We start from the raw sequence: 17400 nt of genomic DNA on the forward strand, positions 1-17400 counted from the left end.
CCCGCCAAAACGCTCACACGACCACCCCCCCCCCACCCCGGCGGGACCCCACCGGCTGCCTTTCTCGCCGGGTTCACCCGTCGTCTTCGGGCTGCGGAAAGTGCGACGGTGTAAACGACCGACGGGGCTCCGCTGCCTGCGCCGGGGCAGCGGCTCCACCGGCCCGCCGGGAGCTGCCGACGGAGAGGAGGCCCCAGGGAGCCCGCATCCCCCGCCACCGGCCGCTTTCTGGTGTTGCGTTGGGGGGGGGGGGGGGAAGAGAGGCGAAAACCACTTGATGCTTCCTTGTTTCTGGAGGGGGAGGGAATTTTTTACCATGTCAGATTCTATTTTATATGTAACTTGAACTGCCTATGGGAACACTGGTGTATGAAGACTTATTTTTGTATGAAAAACCTTAGAGAAAAGGGGTGAGGAGACGGTTCTATTTTTAGCAAGTCCTATTCCCTTGTTCTTGAACACTGCCAGCTAGAATGTTTCAGGAGCATACACGGTTTAGATATAAAAAGGTGGGGTTTTTTTTCTCTCCAAACACTTTAGTAAAAGACTATAAAGTTATTTTGTGTCTTAATGTGGTGTCCAAGTTTGCCTGGTGTGAAGGTCCACTTCTCTGAAAACTGAAGTTTGTTTTTTTTTAAAAAAAAAAAAATGTATTGAAGGCATTTTTGTATGCACTTGCTAGGATTTCTTAAGTTGTACATATGCAGTTTTTAAAAGAGTATCATATTTTATGTAAATTGACTTTATAAATAAAAATCTATTTATAAATGGCTTCAGGGCTCCAAGATGCATCTCTTTGCCAGAAATGCCCAAAGTAACTTCTGCCTGAGGGGGTGGGAGAGGGGCATAATGAGTGATACTGCAGAGAGGCAGTTCTCCAGGACCAGCTTTCACATGCAGAAGGGAATAAGGAGCAGCACAGCATAACCTCCAGGCTCGCTTTTCTTCCCCATTCAAGTTTCATGAACTCAGCACTCAGTGCAAGTACTGCTGAGGTGATGGAGGAGGAGGTGCAGATGCATACAGGAGACAAGGCAGGTTCAGTGCTGGTAACTCCCTTTCTGGACATGCAGAAGGTGCTGCAGGCTGTGCTGCCCTTGCCTACAGTGATGGGAGAGTCATGGGAAGGTAGGGAAGGAGTGGGTATCTGAAGTTTGTTTGTCCTGGCAGCTACTCTCAGGAATTCAGTTGGGATGCCTTTATTCAGGGGAGCAGCATCTCTGAGAAGAGTCTTGTCATGCAACCACACGTAACCAAGTGTCCCACTCCGACCTACTCTAACTTCAGCTGCATGTACATTTAGCTAAAGGCGGTATGCAAACATGAATTGCTCCTTAGAATCCATTGTCAGAGACTCCTAAGCTCTGTCCATTACTTTGGGCTCATGCTGAAGACCTGCTTCAGTGGAGGTGAGCCAGAGGTAAAACAGATTGCTGTGAAACAAAACAGTGAAGATGGCATGAAAAACTCCAGCAGAGGCTGTTACTTCCCTTAAATAGCTCTAATGAATGTTACTACTTCAGTAGAGCAAAATGCGCTGGCCTATAGAACAGGCTGAGTGAACACAAAACAGAAAGGGTTATTACAATTGACCTACTTTACAGGGACTGTGTATAATCTCTGCTGCTTTAGTACTGGGAAGGTAGAAGTTTTCAGGTGTACGATCATTCAGCAGTCCCAAATTTAATAATTGCAGTGGGTGCTCAGTAATCCAGATCTATAAGAGTATTTCACATACATGATTCCACTTGAAGAGCAAAAAAAAAAAAACCAACAAAAAACCCAAAAAACAAACCCATGGGAAAATTGCAGGCTCTAACAGCAAGTAGCATTTAGGAGCCTGCAAGGAAAAGCAATAGTTCTGGTGCTTCAAGTTCATTCCCCAATTAAAGTTGCTCTAATAAACAGTCCTTTTGAAAGGCCCTGGGAATTCAAGCACTTACTTAGTAAATTGCTTGCAAAGGTTTTGCCCTGTATGGCTCTTCAACAGCCCCACAGGTAGAAGCGAGAGCTGTGAGCTGACCTCAGTGTTAAGTGATCTGCTACACTTGGTAGCAGCAGGATAGGGCTGAGGGGGTGGGAGGGTGACACGCTACCTTTCCCCACTTGGGGTTTAGGGGCTTCATCCTCACAGATGACCTCCAAAAACTCAGTCAGGTGTAAACCCATGCAGATTCCCACATACTTATTCTCAGCCTAAAACAGCAGCATGCCATGTTTTCCAAGCAATTAAGAAATCAGGACTGCTGCATTCATCTGCAGCAGTATCCCATTATGGCAGAATGCATTTGTTTAGAGAGTTTTACTACTGCTTGGCAGGGTGTTTGTTTTCCTTCCTTAGGAGCACTGATCATTTTCATATTTCCAAAAGCAATATTTGGCTCTCAGTCAGGTAACTCCCAGCATCATCACTAGGTTCATCAGATCACCCAAGACAGAGTTGCAGCAACATTAAAGCAGCATCAGTTGTAACTGTAGTGGCGAGAAATTAGCTGTGAACAGTTTTCACTTAAGCAATATTAATATTAGGGGGGGAAAAAAAAAAGCTTAGTCAGCATCACAAATTACCTTAATGCTGTCAGCCAGTGTTTCAGTAGAAAAGGGGGAAGTCGGGAACATGCAATTTACTTTGAAAAAAAACCCCCAAGGTGGTTATGAGCCTTCCAAACACTTGAGGGGAAAGAGGGTGCAGGCAGAAGGATATATGCCTGTTTTAGAAACACAGGATGGACAGAGGGACTTCTTTCTTCAAGCATGGTGACCACAAGTCACGAGCAGATTCTCAGACAGAATCATAGAATGGTTTGGGTTGGAAGGGACCCTGAAGATCATCTTGTTCCAACCCCCCTGCCATGGGCAGGGACACCTGCCACTAGACCAGGTTGCTCAAAGGTCCATCCAACCTGGCCTTGAACACTGCCAGGGATGGGGCATCCACAGCCTCTCTGGACAACCTGTCCCAGTGCCTCACCACCCACACAGTAAAGAATTTTTTTTTCCTAATATCTAATCTACATCTACCCTCTTTCAGTTTAAAACCATTACCCCTCATCCTATCACTACAGTCCTTGATAAAGAGTCCCTCCCCATCTTTCCTGTAGGGAAAGGTACTGGAAGGCTGCTATAAGGTCTCCCTGGAGCCTTCTCTTCTCCTTGCTGAACAACCCCAACTCTCTCAGCCTGTTCTCATAGGAGAGATGCTCCAGCCCCCTGATCATCTTCATGGCCCTCCTCTGGACCCACCCCAACAGGTCCATGTCCTTCTTATGTTGGGGCCCCCAGAGCTGAAGGCAGTTCTGCAGGTGGGGTCTCATGAGAGCAGAGTAGAGGAGGAGAATCCCCTCCCTCAACCTGCTGGCCACACTTGTTTTGAGGTGGCCCAGAATGCTATTGGCTTTCTGGGCTGCAAGCAGACATTGCTGGCTCATATTCAGTTTTTCATCCACTAATACCCCCAAGTCCTTCTCCACAGGGCTGCTCTCAACCCACTGATCACCCAGCCTGTATTTGTGCTCAGGATTGCCCTGACCCATGTGCAGGACCTTGCACTTGGCCTTGTTGAACTTCATGAGGTTCACACAGGCCCATGTCTCAAGCCTGTCAAGGTCCCTCTGGATGGCATCCCTTCCCTCCAGTGTGTTGACCGCAGCACACAGCTTGGTGTTGTCAGCAAACTTGCTGAGGGTGCGCTCAATCCCACTGTCCATGTCACTGACAAAGATATTAAATAATTCTGGTCCCAATACCGACCCCTGAGGAACACCACTCGTCACTGGTCTCCACTTGGACATCGAGCTGTTGACTGCAACTTTTTGAGCGTGACCATCCAGCCAATTCTTCATCCACCGAGTGGTCCATCCATCAAATCCCTGTCTCTCCAATTTAGAGACAAGGATGTTGTGTGGGACAGTGTCAAACGCTTTACACAAGTCCAGGTAGATGATAGCACTTGCTCTTCCTTTACCAACCAACACTGTAACCCTGTCATAGAAGGCCACCAAATTTGTTAGGCACAATTTGCCCTTAGTGAAGCCATATTGCCTGTCATCAATCACCTCCTTATTTTCCGTGTGCCTTAGCATAGATTCCAGAAGGATCCACTCCATGATCTTCCTGGACACAGAGGTGAGACTGACTGGCCTGTAGTTCCCCAGGTCTTCCTTTTTTCCTTTTTTTAAAAATGGGCGTTATGTTTCCCCTTTTCCAGTCAGTGGGAACTTCCCCAGACTGCCACGACTTCTCAAATATGGATGGTGGCTTAGCCACTTCATCTGCCAGTTCCCTCAGGACCCACAGATGCATCTCATCAGGTCCCATGGACTTGTGCACCTTCAGGCTCCTTAGATGGTCTCAAACCTGATCTTCTCCTACAGTGGGTGGTTCTCCATTGTCCCAGTCCCTGCCTTTGCCATCTGTGACTTGGGCGGTCTGGCCGGAGCACTTGCCAGTGAAAACTGAGGCAAAAAAGTTGTTGAGTACCTCAGCCTTCTCCATGTCCCAGGTAACCAGGTCTCCCATTCCCTTCTGGACAGGGCCCACATTTTCCCTAGTTTTCCTTTTATTACCAATGTACCTATAGAAGCTTTTCTTGTTGCCCTTGACATCCCTGGCCAGGTTTAATTCTATCGGGGCTTTGGCTTTCCTGACCTTGTCCCTGGCTGCTCAGACAATTTCTTTGTATTCCTCCCAGGCTACCTGTCCTTGCTTCCACCCTCTGTAGGCTTCCTTTTTGTGTTTGGGTTTGACCAGGAGCTCCTTGTTCATCCACACAGGCCTCCTGGTGTTTTTGCCTGCCTTCCTCTTTGTTGGGATGCATTGTTCCTGAGCTTGGAGGAGGTGACCCTTGAACATTAACCAGCTTTCTTGGGCCCCTCTTCCCTCCAGGGCTGTATCCCATGGTACTCTACCAAGCAGATCCCCAAAGAGGCCGAAGTCTGCTCCCCTGAAGTCCAGGGTAGTGAGCTTGCTGTGTGCTCTCCTCGCTGCCCTAAGGATTTTGAACTCCACCATTTCATGGTCACTGCACCAAGGCTGCCCTTGAGCTTCACATTCCCCACCAGCCCCTCTTTGCTGGTGAGAGCAAGGTCCAGCACAGCACCTCTCCTCACTGGCTCCTCCATCACTTGAAGGAAGTTGTCATCAACACATTCCAGGAACCTTCTGGATTGCTTGTGCCCTGCTGTCTTGTCCCTCCAACAGGTATGGGGGTGGTTGAAGTTCCCCATGAGGACCAGGGCTTGGGAACATGAGGCTGCTCTTATCTACCTATAGAGAGCCTCACCCACTTGGTCTTCCTGGTCAGTCAGCCTGTAGCAGACCCCCACTATAATGTCACCTGTCCCTGCCCTCCCTTTAATTGTGACCCATAAGCTCTCAGTCAGCTCCTCATCCATCCCCAGGCAGAGCTCCATGCACTGCAGCTGGTCATTGACATAGAGGGTGACACCCCCTCCTCATGTCCCCTGCCTGTCCTTCCTAACGAGCCTATATCCTTCCATTCCAACACTCCAGTCATAGGAGCCATCCCACCACATCTCCATGATGCCAATAAGATCAAAGCCCTGCAGGCGTGCGCACACCTCTAACTTCTCTTGTTTATTCCCCATGCTACTTGCATTTGCATAGAGGCATTTAAGTTGGGCCCCTGATGAAGCTGACTTACTGGCTGGAATTCCTCTGTGCTGCTCTTCAGGTGCTCTCCTGCTGACCTGTGATCCCCCTCCAGGCTCTGGGCATCTATTGCCGGCACTGGCATCAAACTGGTGGGAGTGGGATGGATTGAGGTTCCCTGCCCCAGCAACTTTAGTTTAAAGCCCTCTTCACCAGTTTGGCAAGCCCGTGACTGAAGATGCTGCAGAAAGATGACAGGTGGACCCCACCAGCCTCCAGTAGATCAAGCTGCCTAAAGAGGCTACATCAGAAAGAAGGGTATTGAATCATTCTGCCCTTCTAAGAAAGCATTAGGGAGGATGCAAGGTAGGTTCTTTGACAGTTACCAAGACAGCAGGTACCTTCAGCCAGCCTGGCTCATTCCCGTTCTCTTCAGCAGCCACCCAAAGACTCCTTGGACAAAGTTGAGAAGACTCCTGACTCTAAAAGCTCACACCTAGACTGCTCTGCTCCATTTATGCAAAATAGTGCCAGAGCAAAGACTTGGAGATGAAAGCCCTCTGACCATGAGAGTCCCCTGTAAGCAGCAAGATCTGCCTTCTCAGCCAGGTTCTTCCCCTGCCTGGAGGGGCCACCTCGACCTTCAGCGAGTGTCTGGGTTAGCTGCCATCAACGAAGGGCTGCCATGGGGGTTTCCAGGAAGCCTGGGTGCCTGCCTAAACTGCTACCTGAAACACTTGTGGCAGGGATGGGGAATGTCTGATGAGCACATCATTTATCTTTAGATGTACAGCTAGAAATTCAGCGCCTAAAATGGAAACTCCAGCTCCCCAGGAAGACAGAAACCCAGCCCTAAGGTACAGGGCCACAGGAGAGTCAGATTCAGGCAGAATAAATATGCTGAGGAATTCTGAGAATTAAGCAAAAAAAAAAAAAAAAAAAAAAAAAAAAAAAAAAAGGCAGCAGCAAGCCAAGGGCCCCAGGAGGCAAAGGCTTGTCAATGTACAGCTACAAAACACACTTCTATAAGACTTTCATATCTACATCCACCAACAGGTTCCCATTTTCCTGAGCAGCATTTCACAGGTCACAGACATGTCTAATGAAGCAGAAACATATTGCAGGATGGTGTCAGGATTAGGTCCCCCCACCCCACACCCCCACCTCCCGCCTCCCTGGGCTGAAAGAACCCTTCAATTTTCAACCATGGTCCCTTCTTTTGGCATTTTGAGTTGCTCAAGCTGAAGCTTTTCTTGTTACGCAAAGTACATAAAGCCCAGCACATGGTAAAAATTGTTCCTTGCAATGAACCATGCATTATTACAGCGTAGTGTTTAAATGATGCTGTCACCCCTCGTGGGCAACCTCAGGTTCAGCTCCATGGCTACACTCCTTCCAAATTTCTTCACAGGCCATTAAAAAAGTAATTTTGTAGGAGAGGGCTACGCAGCCTGCTTGAAGCCTTGCACACCACGAGAAGCACTAGGAAGGAGGCACAAGGGTGCCCTGCAGCATCTCCAGGGCAGGATGGCATTGCTGGTCCTTCTCGCAGGGCAAGCGGCTGCAGCAGAGCCCCAGCACCGCAGGGGTCTCCAGGAGAGCGCTGCCTTGGAGCACATGAAGAGATAAGAGTCCGAGGATATCACCAGCAAGTATCAGCTTTAGCACAGATCCTCCTGCAGAGAACAGCCAACAGTTGGTTTCAATTTAGAACAACTCCCTTTTACATTAACACCTCATAAAGATCTTGTTACAGACCAAGCGCGGCAGGCAGCCAGGTGAGCTTCTGCATATCAGCTTGCTTCTGCCTTCCCTCCTGTCTGTGGGGAGCAGCCGCCAAGAAAATACTTGTCTTGCCAGCCTTTGGTCTGCGTACCAAGGCTTTTCGCCTGCCACGGTTTGTGGGCAGACGGCTGTGTGCTAAGACTAGTCCCGAGGTCATTTCACTCTTTTCATGCAGGTCACAGAATAGGCGGCTAACAGTAACAATTTTCAGTCATTTCTTATCTGGATTGGTCGCGGGCCAAGAGCCTGGGAGTGTGCGAAGTTAAGAAGGCAAGGCAGCCCCTTGCACAGTCAACGGCAGGCAGAGCTGCCCTGGCTTTGCCCAGTTTGGGCATCGGCCAACAAGGGTTCAGTTTTCTTCCCAGAAACTACCATCAACAAAGCATTAGCCAAAGGTATACCTGGGAGTAACAATATTAAAGCAGCACCAGCTGTAATCACAAGTTAACATTGCACCCTTAAGAGGCTATCAGGCAGTATAACAAATTACTTAAAATCCTGGGGATGCCGGGAACCCCCAGCTCCTTTTAAGCTCTGTGCACCCCCTGGCACACAGGAACAGAGGAGCTCTGCCAGGGGCTTTCAGAACATCCCTGGGGACCTCACCCCAGGTCTCCTCAAGCTGGTCCCTGCGGCTTGCTCTCTGGAGAAGCGAGTGGATGCTCCTGGAGCTGAGTCTGAGGACACGGAGGTTTTACACTTTGAGCTCGGTCTTTTTATTATATCCAAATAATTTCTTCCATCCATTATTTTCCCATAATAAAGATCTACTGAGGAAGAGGCTAGAGCTAGTACAAGAGCAGGGGAAGTGGCGTAGCTAAGGCACTACCCAGTAAGAGGGGCTGCTTTGCACCTCTGCTGTCACCACCACCAAGAGGGTAAAATTGAAGGGGACCATCAGCATCCTTAGCTTAGGGACAGTGTGGCAAAAACATTAGAGACTGGGATTTCCATTCTCCCCTGTCCTTGGAAACATACAAGCAGAGGTCATTTCTCAGATCAGGATGAATAAATCCTCATTCCCTGCAGAGTGCTGCCTGCCCCCTCACTCCTGTTGTCACCTCTCTTTTGTCGCAGGGCACAACAAGGTGGCTAAAGAATAAGTGAGATGACCCATGGGAGTCCTAGCACAGCTGTGCTACATACAGGTGGGGCAGGAGAGAGATCCTCAGAGAAACCCCAGCCAGATGGTAGGCTGCAACACCAGCATCCACACACAATGAACAGGAAAAACCCAAGACAAGAGAGGCATTTAATATCAGCTCTAGTTATCAGTGTTGTTTTACGCTAGAGGAGAAATAAACAATCATGTAGAGGAACATGGAAATGAAAAGGAGAAACAAGTGCAAGAAAGTGGTCAGCAGTGGAAGGCATAGTGCATCAAATTGGAGCAAGCAGCACAGAGAAATGACTTCAAGTATTAGGCTGACACCCCCCTGCCCCCCATAAATGCTTCTGTTTATGGGTAGATGTTAGTAAGAGCAGGGCAATAAACAGCAGAAAAAGAAAAACTTCTGGTAAGGTGATTGTTTGGCTGCAGGGACCGGGGCAGCACTTCAAGCTTCGACCCACGAGCATCCACCTTGCTGCTGGAGAAGGCTCAGTTCTCTCCCCTCTTGATCTCCTTTCATCTCCTGGCCTCAGCCCCACCACTTCAAGCCTGCAGTGCAATAGTTATCCAGTCACCAGACCCAGTAAATTGTGCTTGCTTTTTAAGTTGTTTGGTTTTGTTTTTTTAAAGGGGAAGAAAAACCAACAGAGAGGCATGATAGCCCCAAGGGGAATTTTCTGTTAAAGTCACTGCCAAAAGAATGACCAATTTGTAAGTGAAATGTTGACACTTTTATAACACAGCAAATATCTTTCCCTTGAGTGAAGCACTTCAATTTTTTTTTTAAAAAATAACTTAATTTTGTCAGGATATTAAATACTAGGAGGAAGTGTTGCAATACTGTAACACATTTTCCCTTTCTCCATGTTTCCCACTTTAGCACACACACAATTCTTTCAAGGCTCCACAAAAGAGCCACAGTCCCTTTAGCAGAACCATACACAGAAAGAGCAGGTGAAACCCACCAGGTAAATAAAAATCTAGTTTAGAAGTATTAGCAAATACCATCATCCTCTTACCAGCACAGTACCCACAAAGCCCTCCTCACAGGCTGCTGACTCCCACATCCCTGGCACCAGCCTGCCTTCCCCATGGGCTTGCTTATATCGAAGAGAAGCCAACTGGTGTCAGTGGAAGCAGCTGCTCCCCTTGGTGAAGCACCTGGGTGTGCTTCTCCACCGAGGGGGCTCAGTACTGGCCCCCATCACTGCTTCTGCTTGCCCAGGAGACACCTGGCACCAGAGCAAACCGGGCAACGTGGAGGGTGAAACGTGCCTTAAGCAGCTTGAAGTTTGCAGCGCATGCTGTAATTGGGTGTGATTTGAATGGAGGCAAGGATGGGTACCGGGTCTGGGTGCGCCCCGGCACGGCTCTGCACCGTCTCCTTGCCTGGTTCCCCCCAAGCCCCTCTCCAGCATCCCGCATGACTGTCCCGTGGGCTGCATCCCCGCGCACTGCATGGACCTGGGACGCTGCCGAGATAGTTTATACCCTTTGGTCTTTGGTCTTGCTAGAGGACAGCCAGTAAAGAGGGGTGAGAGCAGAGAGGCTTTTGAAGTGGGGAGACCACAAAGCTCATTTAGGGTGCATACACCACCAAAAAAACCCCAACCACCAGACAGTAATAACTTCAAACCAGTGCTGACTGGCGTTGAAAACACTGATGTACTGGCAGAAAAACTAGTGCCTAAGCCAAGTTCAGACGTGATGTAAGCTGAATTTGACTCTGTTTATGATGCTGAAGAGACCTAATGGTTGCCAGCAGGCAAGACTTACAGTTAAAGAGAAGCACAAAACTCGTTAAAGGGCCCTCTGAGCACTCTTTCAGGCCCAGCAGAAATCATAACCAAGCCCGTCCATGCAGTAAAACCCACTGGAGAAAGCAAGGGCAGTATCCGTGTCTTGCACATGGCCCGGTTGGGCCTGAGCTACACGGACAGGACCCTTGGTGGGATCTGGGGTATAGGACAGGGACTGCACTTGGTGTGCACATGGCAGAAATCACCCAGGGAAGGAGCAGAGAGCTGGACAGGGAGCAGAGGAAGAGGGTTTCTCGGGCTGCTGGGGACACAGACTGGTGCAGGAGGCGAGACAGGCTGCCTGCAAGTTGTTTGCTTCTGCTGCGTTTGTGGGGACAGGACTGGGGACCGTTCCTTGTGAGTGAACCAAACAGCCACCCGCATTGTGCTGCCATCTTCCCATCCCAACTTCTCACCACCGTCAACCTTGACCCGATGAAGTAGCATCATCACCGCGTCAGCGCACCATTGCATCGCTGCATCCTTGTACAGGATGCAATAACCAGGTCTCGCGGCTGCTCTCTTCAGCCACTGCAGAGGGCACTCGGTACAGAGACAGCAAGGAGCAGCTTAGGCGTCACTGAAGGAGCTCAGCGTAGGCTACTTCATCCTGCTAGAAAGCCACACTACATGGCTGGATTAGCCCTGGCTCCGGAGCGAGCTTCTGCATAGCTGGGCAGCAGTTCGCAATGCATGCCTGCTTGAACACAAGCAATCTAAACAGCTGTATAGCTCTTTTCTAGCAAATTGTTATAAGCCAGAAAAGTTAAGATAAGTGCAAAGTAAATTTCTTGTGTTAATTTATTTGTGCCCATTTAGATTTGTTTTGTTCTGTTTTAATAAGAGAAGTGAGTTGAGACTTCTGTTGGAGAGCTAAAATAATTCACTTCAAGCATTGCTTGTTAGCACGCCACAAAGCAAAGGAAGTAATGAACTTCCAACTAAGTTCTGAGCTGAGCATTATGGAAGCTATTAGTTTGCCAGAGCTGCTTAAGTTATTTATTGAAAATAAACTAAGTGCAGAATTTGTTGCTGCTTTCTTTCCCCTGATAATTTATCGCCTGAATTGAGATTTTTTTTCTATATACCTTTTTCTCTTCAGTAAAAAAAAGCAGCTGTGGTGAATAAGAAGGATTTCAGAAGTGCAGCATTTGGGTTACAAAATGATCCACTTCAGGAGTTGCTTAATGGAACAACTTTTAATTCCAAAATGTTAAACATTTTATTGAAATCTCCAAAGTTCTGCATGGTCAAAATGCACAACAGACTGTTTGCTGAAGCAAAGACTCCACTTTGGGTGAACTTATTTTAAAATTTCCATTTCCAGAAATTTTGAAGCACCTCTGAGTTATAGCATCAAAGTACAGTGATGACATCTGACCTACCAGAAAAATCCTGGGCTCTGCCTCTGTCTTAACAAAGTGCTAGCAAGTCCGTGTTAGGAAAAGTCAGGTGGCCAGCTGAAAACTGGCAGGTTGGAAGGAATAACACATGTGGTGGGGTTTTGGTTTTGTTTGCTTGCCTCGTGTCTTGACTTGAGGCAGTAGGACTTTGGACCTCCTTCTTTGCTGAGGGGCTAGAAACATCAAGGAGGTTCAAGCCAGGAATGAGCCTGGGCATGTGAGGGGCAATGCCGCAGGCTGCAGCCACCCCTGCGGCAAGAAATTGCCCCCAGCAAACCCCGTAAGAGCAGCTGGGAGCATCTATAGAGGTGTGGATGCGTTGGACGGCTTGTCCCCAGACTCCTCCAGCCATGGGGGTAGCCTTGATGCTCCAGCTTTATGCTCCTAAAGCATGTCAGAGGGCAGCGGTCCGTATGGCATAACAGCCCCAAGCACTCTCTGCCCAGGATTCAGCCCTGCTATAGGATTTGCAGTGCACAGCTTGCACTGGGGACCAAAAACCAGAGAGGTTGTGGCTCGTGTGTATGGAGGGGGTCTCCTCATAGGCTCCCTGAGCCCATTTTTCTCCACTGCTGCCTTCGGTCTTCCCCTCCCAACCTCTACTTAAAATTAACTTTGCACGATGTATCACCCCACTTTCTTTTTGGTGTTTTCACCACGGGAGAAAGCTGGAAGCGGGAGGTGGAACTGGGGGAGGAAAGGAAAGAAAAAAAAGGGAACGAATGGAAGAAAGTGAGAGGCTGAGGAGGGAGGGGAAGAGGGGGAGGAAGGGCTTGATTAAGGGCTGGGGAGGGGGGACAGGGGCAGGGTGGCCCCCGGCTGCCCCGCATTATGCGTGGCTCTATCCATCTAAATAAAGGGACTGTCCAGACTTGTGTCCCAGCTGGGAGAGGTTTTGTTGCCTTTCGGGTTTTGGTGTCATCGCCTCCCCCTGTTTGCCCCCCCCCAGCTTTCATCCAGACTGCATCAAAATGCCCCCATCTCCCCGGGCCTTTCTGCCCCCTCCCTGGAGGCACAATGTCCCCTTTTGTGGCCACCACGCAGGCGACCTTTTCTACCTCCTTATCCCCATTTATTCCCGTGCCCCTGGGTAAATAAACCCTGGGGCGAGGGGAGGGGAGAAGCTGGGAGGGAGAGTGCTGGCCCTGGGGCAGATGCTCCCTTTTGCACCCCCACTAGCCCCGGTGGGGCAGGGGGTGGCACCAGGGCCATGAGCATGGGGTATTTATTAGGGGGTGGTGTGTGCCCGGGGGTGGGTCAACCTGCCCTGCATCCCGCAGCGAGGTGGAGTTGCAGAGAGCTTTTGCACATTTGGCCCTAGAAGAGAGCGTGTCCCCTTTTCCACCTTATACAAAATGCCCGTAGCAGCCAGCTCTGTGGGAGGGGGCAGAGACAGGTTTGGGTTGGGGTGGTGGAGGGCACTCACACATGGGTGCACGGGCCTTTGAGGAGCAAATATCCAGCCATAGCCTGCGCCAAGGATGTTGGCTGGGGGAGAAAAAAACCCCATTTGCTGGTCTGGGCACAGCAAGAGCCTGCCCACAGCTCGTTCTGTTGTGCCTGCGGGCTGCTCGCTCTCCTCCTGGCTTTTCTGCCCCCTGCATTTGTTTCCCTTCGGTTCCTGCTGGTTTATCAATCTCTATTAGTCTCCACTCGCTCTGGGGAGCTCGGTCACCTGCTGGAGCTGTGGCCCTGCACGGGGGCTTCGCCTTTGCTGGCTGCAGGGGATGGCGGTGCAATGGGGTCCCTTCAGCGGGCACCGCAGACAGTCCCACCGCTCCTCCTTTTCTTCCTCAGGTCGCCTGAGAAACACTCCCCTGTCCTGCCAGCCCCTTGCTTCCCCGTAGGCCGGCAAGCAGGAGGGCAGCGAGGCAGCGCAGGGCACTTTGCTCTCCCACTTACCGGGCAGGGATGCATCTGCCCATGGGAAGCTGAACCCACCATGGGGACCAGTGGCACGGCGTTGCACATGGTGAAGAAGGTGGTCTTGTTCACAAGTGTTTCCCATGGGATTATTTTTCTCCTTGAAAGCAAGTATCTGTTGCGTTGGGCTCTCCTTGCATATAATTTGTAAAGCTGGTGAAGGTATTTAGAAATGATGCCCTGGGCCTGGTGTAGGTGTGCTGGAGGAGCGAGAGGCACACGGCTCTGATCAGCCCCAGGTAGGGCCACGCTCCCGCTGCTGAGGTGGCGTGCCTAGGGCTAAAGCTCTGCCTTAAATGGGGTTAGCTTTTTTCTCCAGGGTACTTAACAGACATCAAGACCTCCAAGAGATGGATAACACCTGTGCCCTGAAGTTTTTTACGGTGGGTGTTTTCTTTCAGAAAACCGTGAGCAGCTCTCTGCTGTGAACCCCGTATTTCCCAGCCCGCCCCCCGCAGCCTGGTATGTGTCCCTGCACAATCACAAACACGCGGAGGCACAATATAGTGCTCCAGCTATGAAATCCCAGTAAAAGCCCTTATTCTGCATGTTTGATGCTTTCAGGCCTTGACATTCAAGCGGCCGTGCCTCTGCCGAGCTCTGCTCCAGCTGTTGACGCTGGCTGCCCTGGGAAGGCAGGGCAGGGGTGGGCACATGGACTCCCGCTGTCCCCTGGGGCAGACAGGGACATCAGAGTGGGCTCAGGTGGCTCACCCTGGCTGAGCATCTGACTCGTGGTACTTCACCGTCTTTATTTGTAAAGGGAGAGCTCAGATCCACATGGTGCCCCAGGTTGTCCAAAATGGAGAACTCTCCCCCCAAAGTCCTTGTCTCTTTGTGTTTCAGATCCTATTTTGGCTGCCCAAGGTGATACAGTCAGATCCTAAATTAGCCTCTTATAATCTAAATTGAATTTAGACCCAGAAAATCCCCAGCTTTCAGATGTTTCTGGTTACACAATAACCCTGGCTCTCCTTCTCAGAGGAGTGAAATGGCAGGATTTTGAAATTCCTTGTTGGTTCATGTTTGCATATAAATGCTGATTTTATCTTTTCTGTACACAAAGTAAACACAAAGCTGTTTTACAATAATGTTGCCGTTGAAACATGCACCCAGGATGGCAAAACAACCCTGACTTAGACATGTTTCCAGGCCCACGGACCATGCCTCCCTTCACACAAAAAAGCCGCCCGCTCCGAGATGCCCAGCCCACCCTCCTCCCTGTTGATGCAGTTAAACAGGCCGATTTTGTAAGGCAGGAGTAAGATCCAGAAGTAAAAGTGAAGCAGTGATGGTGGAAGATGTCAATTCACCCAAGCTGCCCAAGCCAGTGAGCAAGCCTAAGCTCAGGTTCCCAATGGAGCTCAGTTTTTCCGTAGACCCCCAAAAGCCATCGACCATTCTGGAAGTGCTCAGACCCACTGCAGCTGGTCAATGATGACACTCACTTTAGCAGGGACTTATATCTCTCATCTTTTTTTAATGCTGATCAACACAGGGAATGTAATTCAGCTTAAAATGAGGCCTTGAAGTAAAGTACCTATTGATGATTAACTCTCTTGGGGAAAACTCTTATGCTAAAAGATGCTCTTTGTGAAAGAACTAAATGCAGTTATGGCCAGGAGCAAAAAGAAAGGACGAAGTGCTGCTGGGAGGAGAAAACTGACATAGAGTAAGTTAATTCAGCATAATTCCTGAATTGCAGAGCCCTACCTGGTGTTTAGAGATGGCTATACTTTAAAAATGACCGTGTCCACAAGCCTGACAGCCTTAGTTATGGACAGAATATCGTAAAATCAAAGAAAACCACATTTTCTGATGATTTTTTCTCTGTCAGTAGATGTTGCAGAAACTCCATTTGAAAGTCAACAGCCTCTGGTGAAAGAGGTGCTCTTGGGTGCAACAGGAGAGGATAAAAATCCAGCCCAAATAATCTCCCTTTGGCCATCTAGGAGTGTGGTGTCTACTTTAAGTTAGTCATTTGACTAGTCATCTACTTTAATAGCCCATGAAGACAGAGGCATTTTCTGAGAGCAATTCATTCTGCTTGCTGTAGGATGACTATTTGACATGGGATCAACTGCCCCTGGGTGATGCCTGTCCCTCCTGATGGCTGTAGGTGGGTCCGTGGTGAATAGATGCATCAGTCGTAGCCAGCTTTAGGTGGTCATGGGTAGATGAGTTGCCTCCTGCCCTATATACCTGGATGCTCATGGAGGCTGAAGCACTTCCTCCTGTCCAAGAAGTCATCTCTGAAATAACACCTATTCAGCTCAAAGTTCACTGAAGTCCAGGTTGCTGTAGCTTTCAGTGGCCTTTGCACTGCGTCTGTGCTATCTGAGGCAATATCAGAAACAGACCCCGCTTTATGGCTGGTGGTCACCATACCTGATTACAACATGGGTCAGATTGAAAAAGCCCACAGCCTCATCCACTGGCCATCAAGTCTTCATCTTTAAATGACACTAAAGGCATCCAGCAAAAGCTGGGTAGGATGTTTTTCATGTCCTAGCACTCATATGGGACTCAAATGCTACTGCCTTTGACATTGCAAGAGCAAAACCTGAAAATGTCACACGGCTGTTTAATGGAAAACAATTTAAAAAGTGAACTTGCAGGATATTTCTATTAGAACCCACACTTTCCTTCTCATCACTTTGGACAAAAGGCTTAGGAGAAGGACTGGTGTGTGTGCACGTTCTTGAGGCACTAACTCCTGTGGCCAACGCAAGGGACACCAGGAGGTGGGATGAAGACGACGATTAAGAAATGTCAGGTCATTCAGCAGCGTGAGTTGTTCTGCAGCCCATGTCAGAAGCCATTGCAGCAGTATAAGCCGATCATCCCAAGCCTCCTGGCACAGCTGCCCGAGCATGGCTCATACCTCTGCAGTGGAAAGCACAGCTTGTTTCCATAACGCAGCAGGTTCCACTGCAGCGTGGCAAGCCCTGCTGCAAGCCCTTGCTATCATTTGCAGCCAGGTAGTTAACATTGATGCAAATTTCATTACTATAGGCAGAGCCTCAGCCTGTCTAGAAATATGAGCATCAGCTAGGACCAGTATGAAAGAAAAAGTATATTAAATTGTCAGGAATTATAGAAGATGCACATGCTGGTATCCTGTCTCTAAATGAAGTCACTTGCTCACACAAGCTCCTCATCTGTCCTCACTTGGGTGGCTTTTACTGCCTTCATTGCTCCTATAAAAACCTCAGATGGATTTCAGTCCGTAAAGAAGATGGAAACTCTATTAACTGCCTTACGGCTGTGAGACAAGCCAACCCGTACCTTGCCCTGAGCCCTCCTCCCTGCCAGAATCCCAAATCCTTATCCCCCACCGAAAGCCATGGGCAATTTCAAAGGGCTGGAGAGACCTTCTCTCTGCTTCCACTTCTGCCCTTCGCATTGCAGGAGGGCACCTATATATGACATAAGGAGTGAAGGGACAGATACACTTCTCTGCCTTTAAAGAAGCTGTATCATACGCATTTTCTGTAGGTGAGCAGATGTGGCAGCTGTATGTGTCCCAACCTGTGCTGGCTGGGTGTCACTGCTCCTTGTCCTGGCACCTTTTCCCTGTCCCCCCCCGCCGTTGCTTCTGCCTTACCTCCAGCCTCTCTGGGTGGTGATTAATGGTGCCCATCAATCAGGCACCACTGCGACGAATGCGGCAGGCAGTTTGCGATTAACCTTGGGGAACCTTGTCCCCCGGTCCCCCCAGCCATCCCCCTCCGGAGCCCCCCGCTGAGATTATCGGGTGAAATGAGGC

Source organism: Haliaeetus leucocephalus, unplaced genomic scaffold (genome assembly GCF_000737465.1).
Source record: "Haliaeetus leucocephalus isolate CR32 unplaced genomic scaffold, Haliaeetus_leucocephalus-4.0 Scaffold173, whole genome shotgun sequence".
Taxonomy (NCBI): Eukaryota; Metazoa; Chordata; class Aves; order Accipitriformes; family Accipitridae; genus Haliaeetus; species Haliaeetus leucocephalus.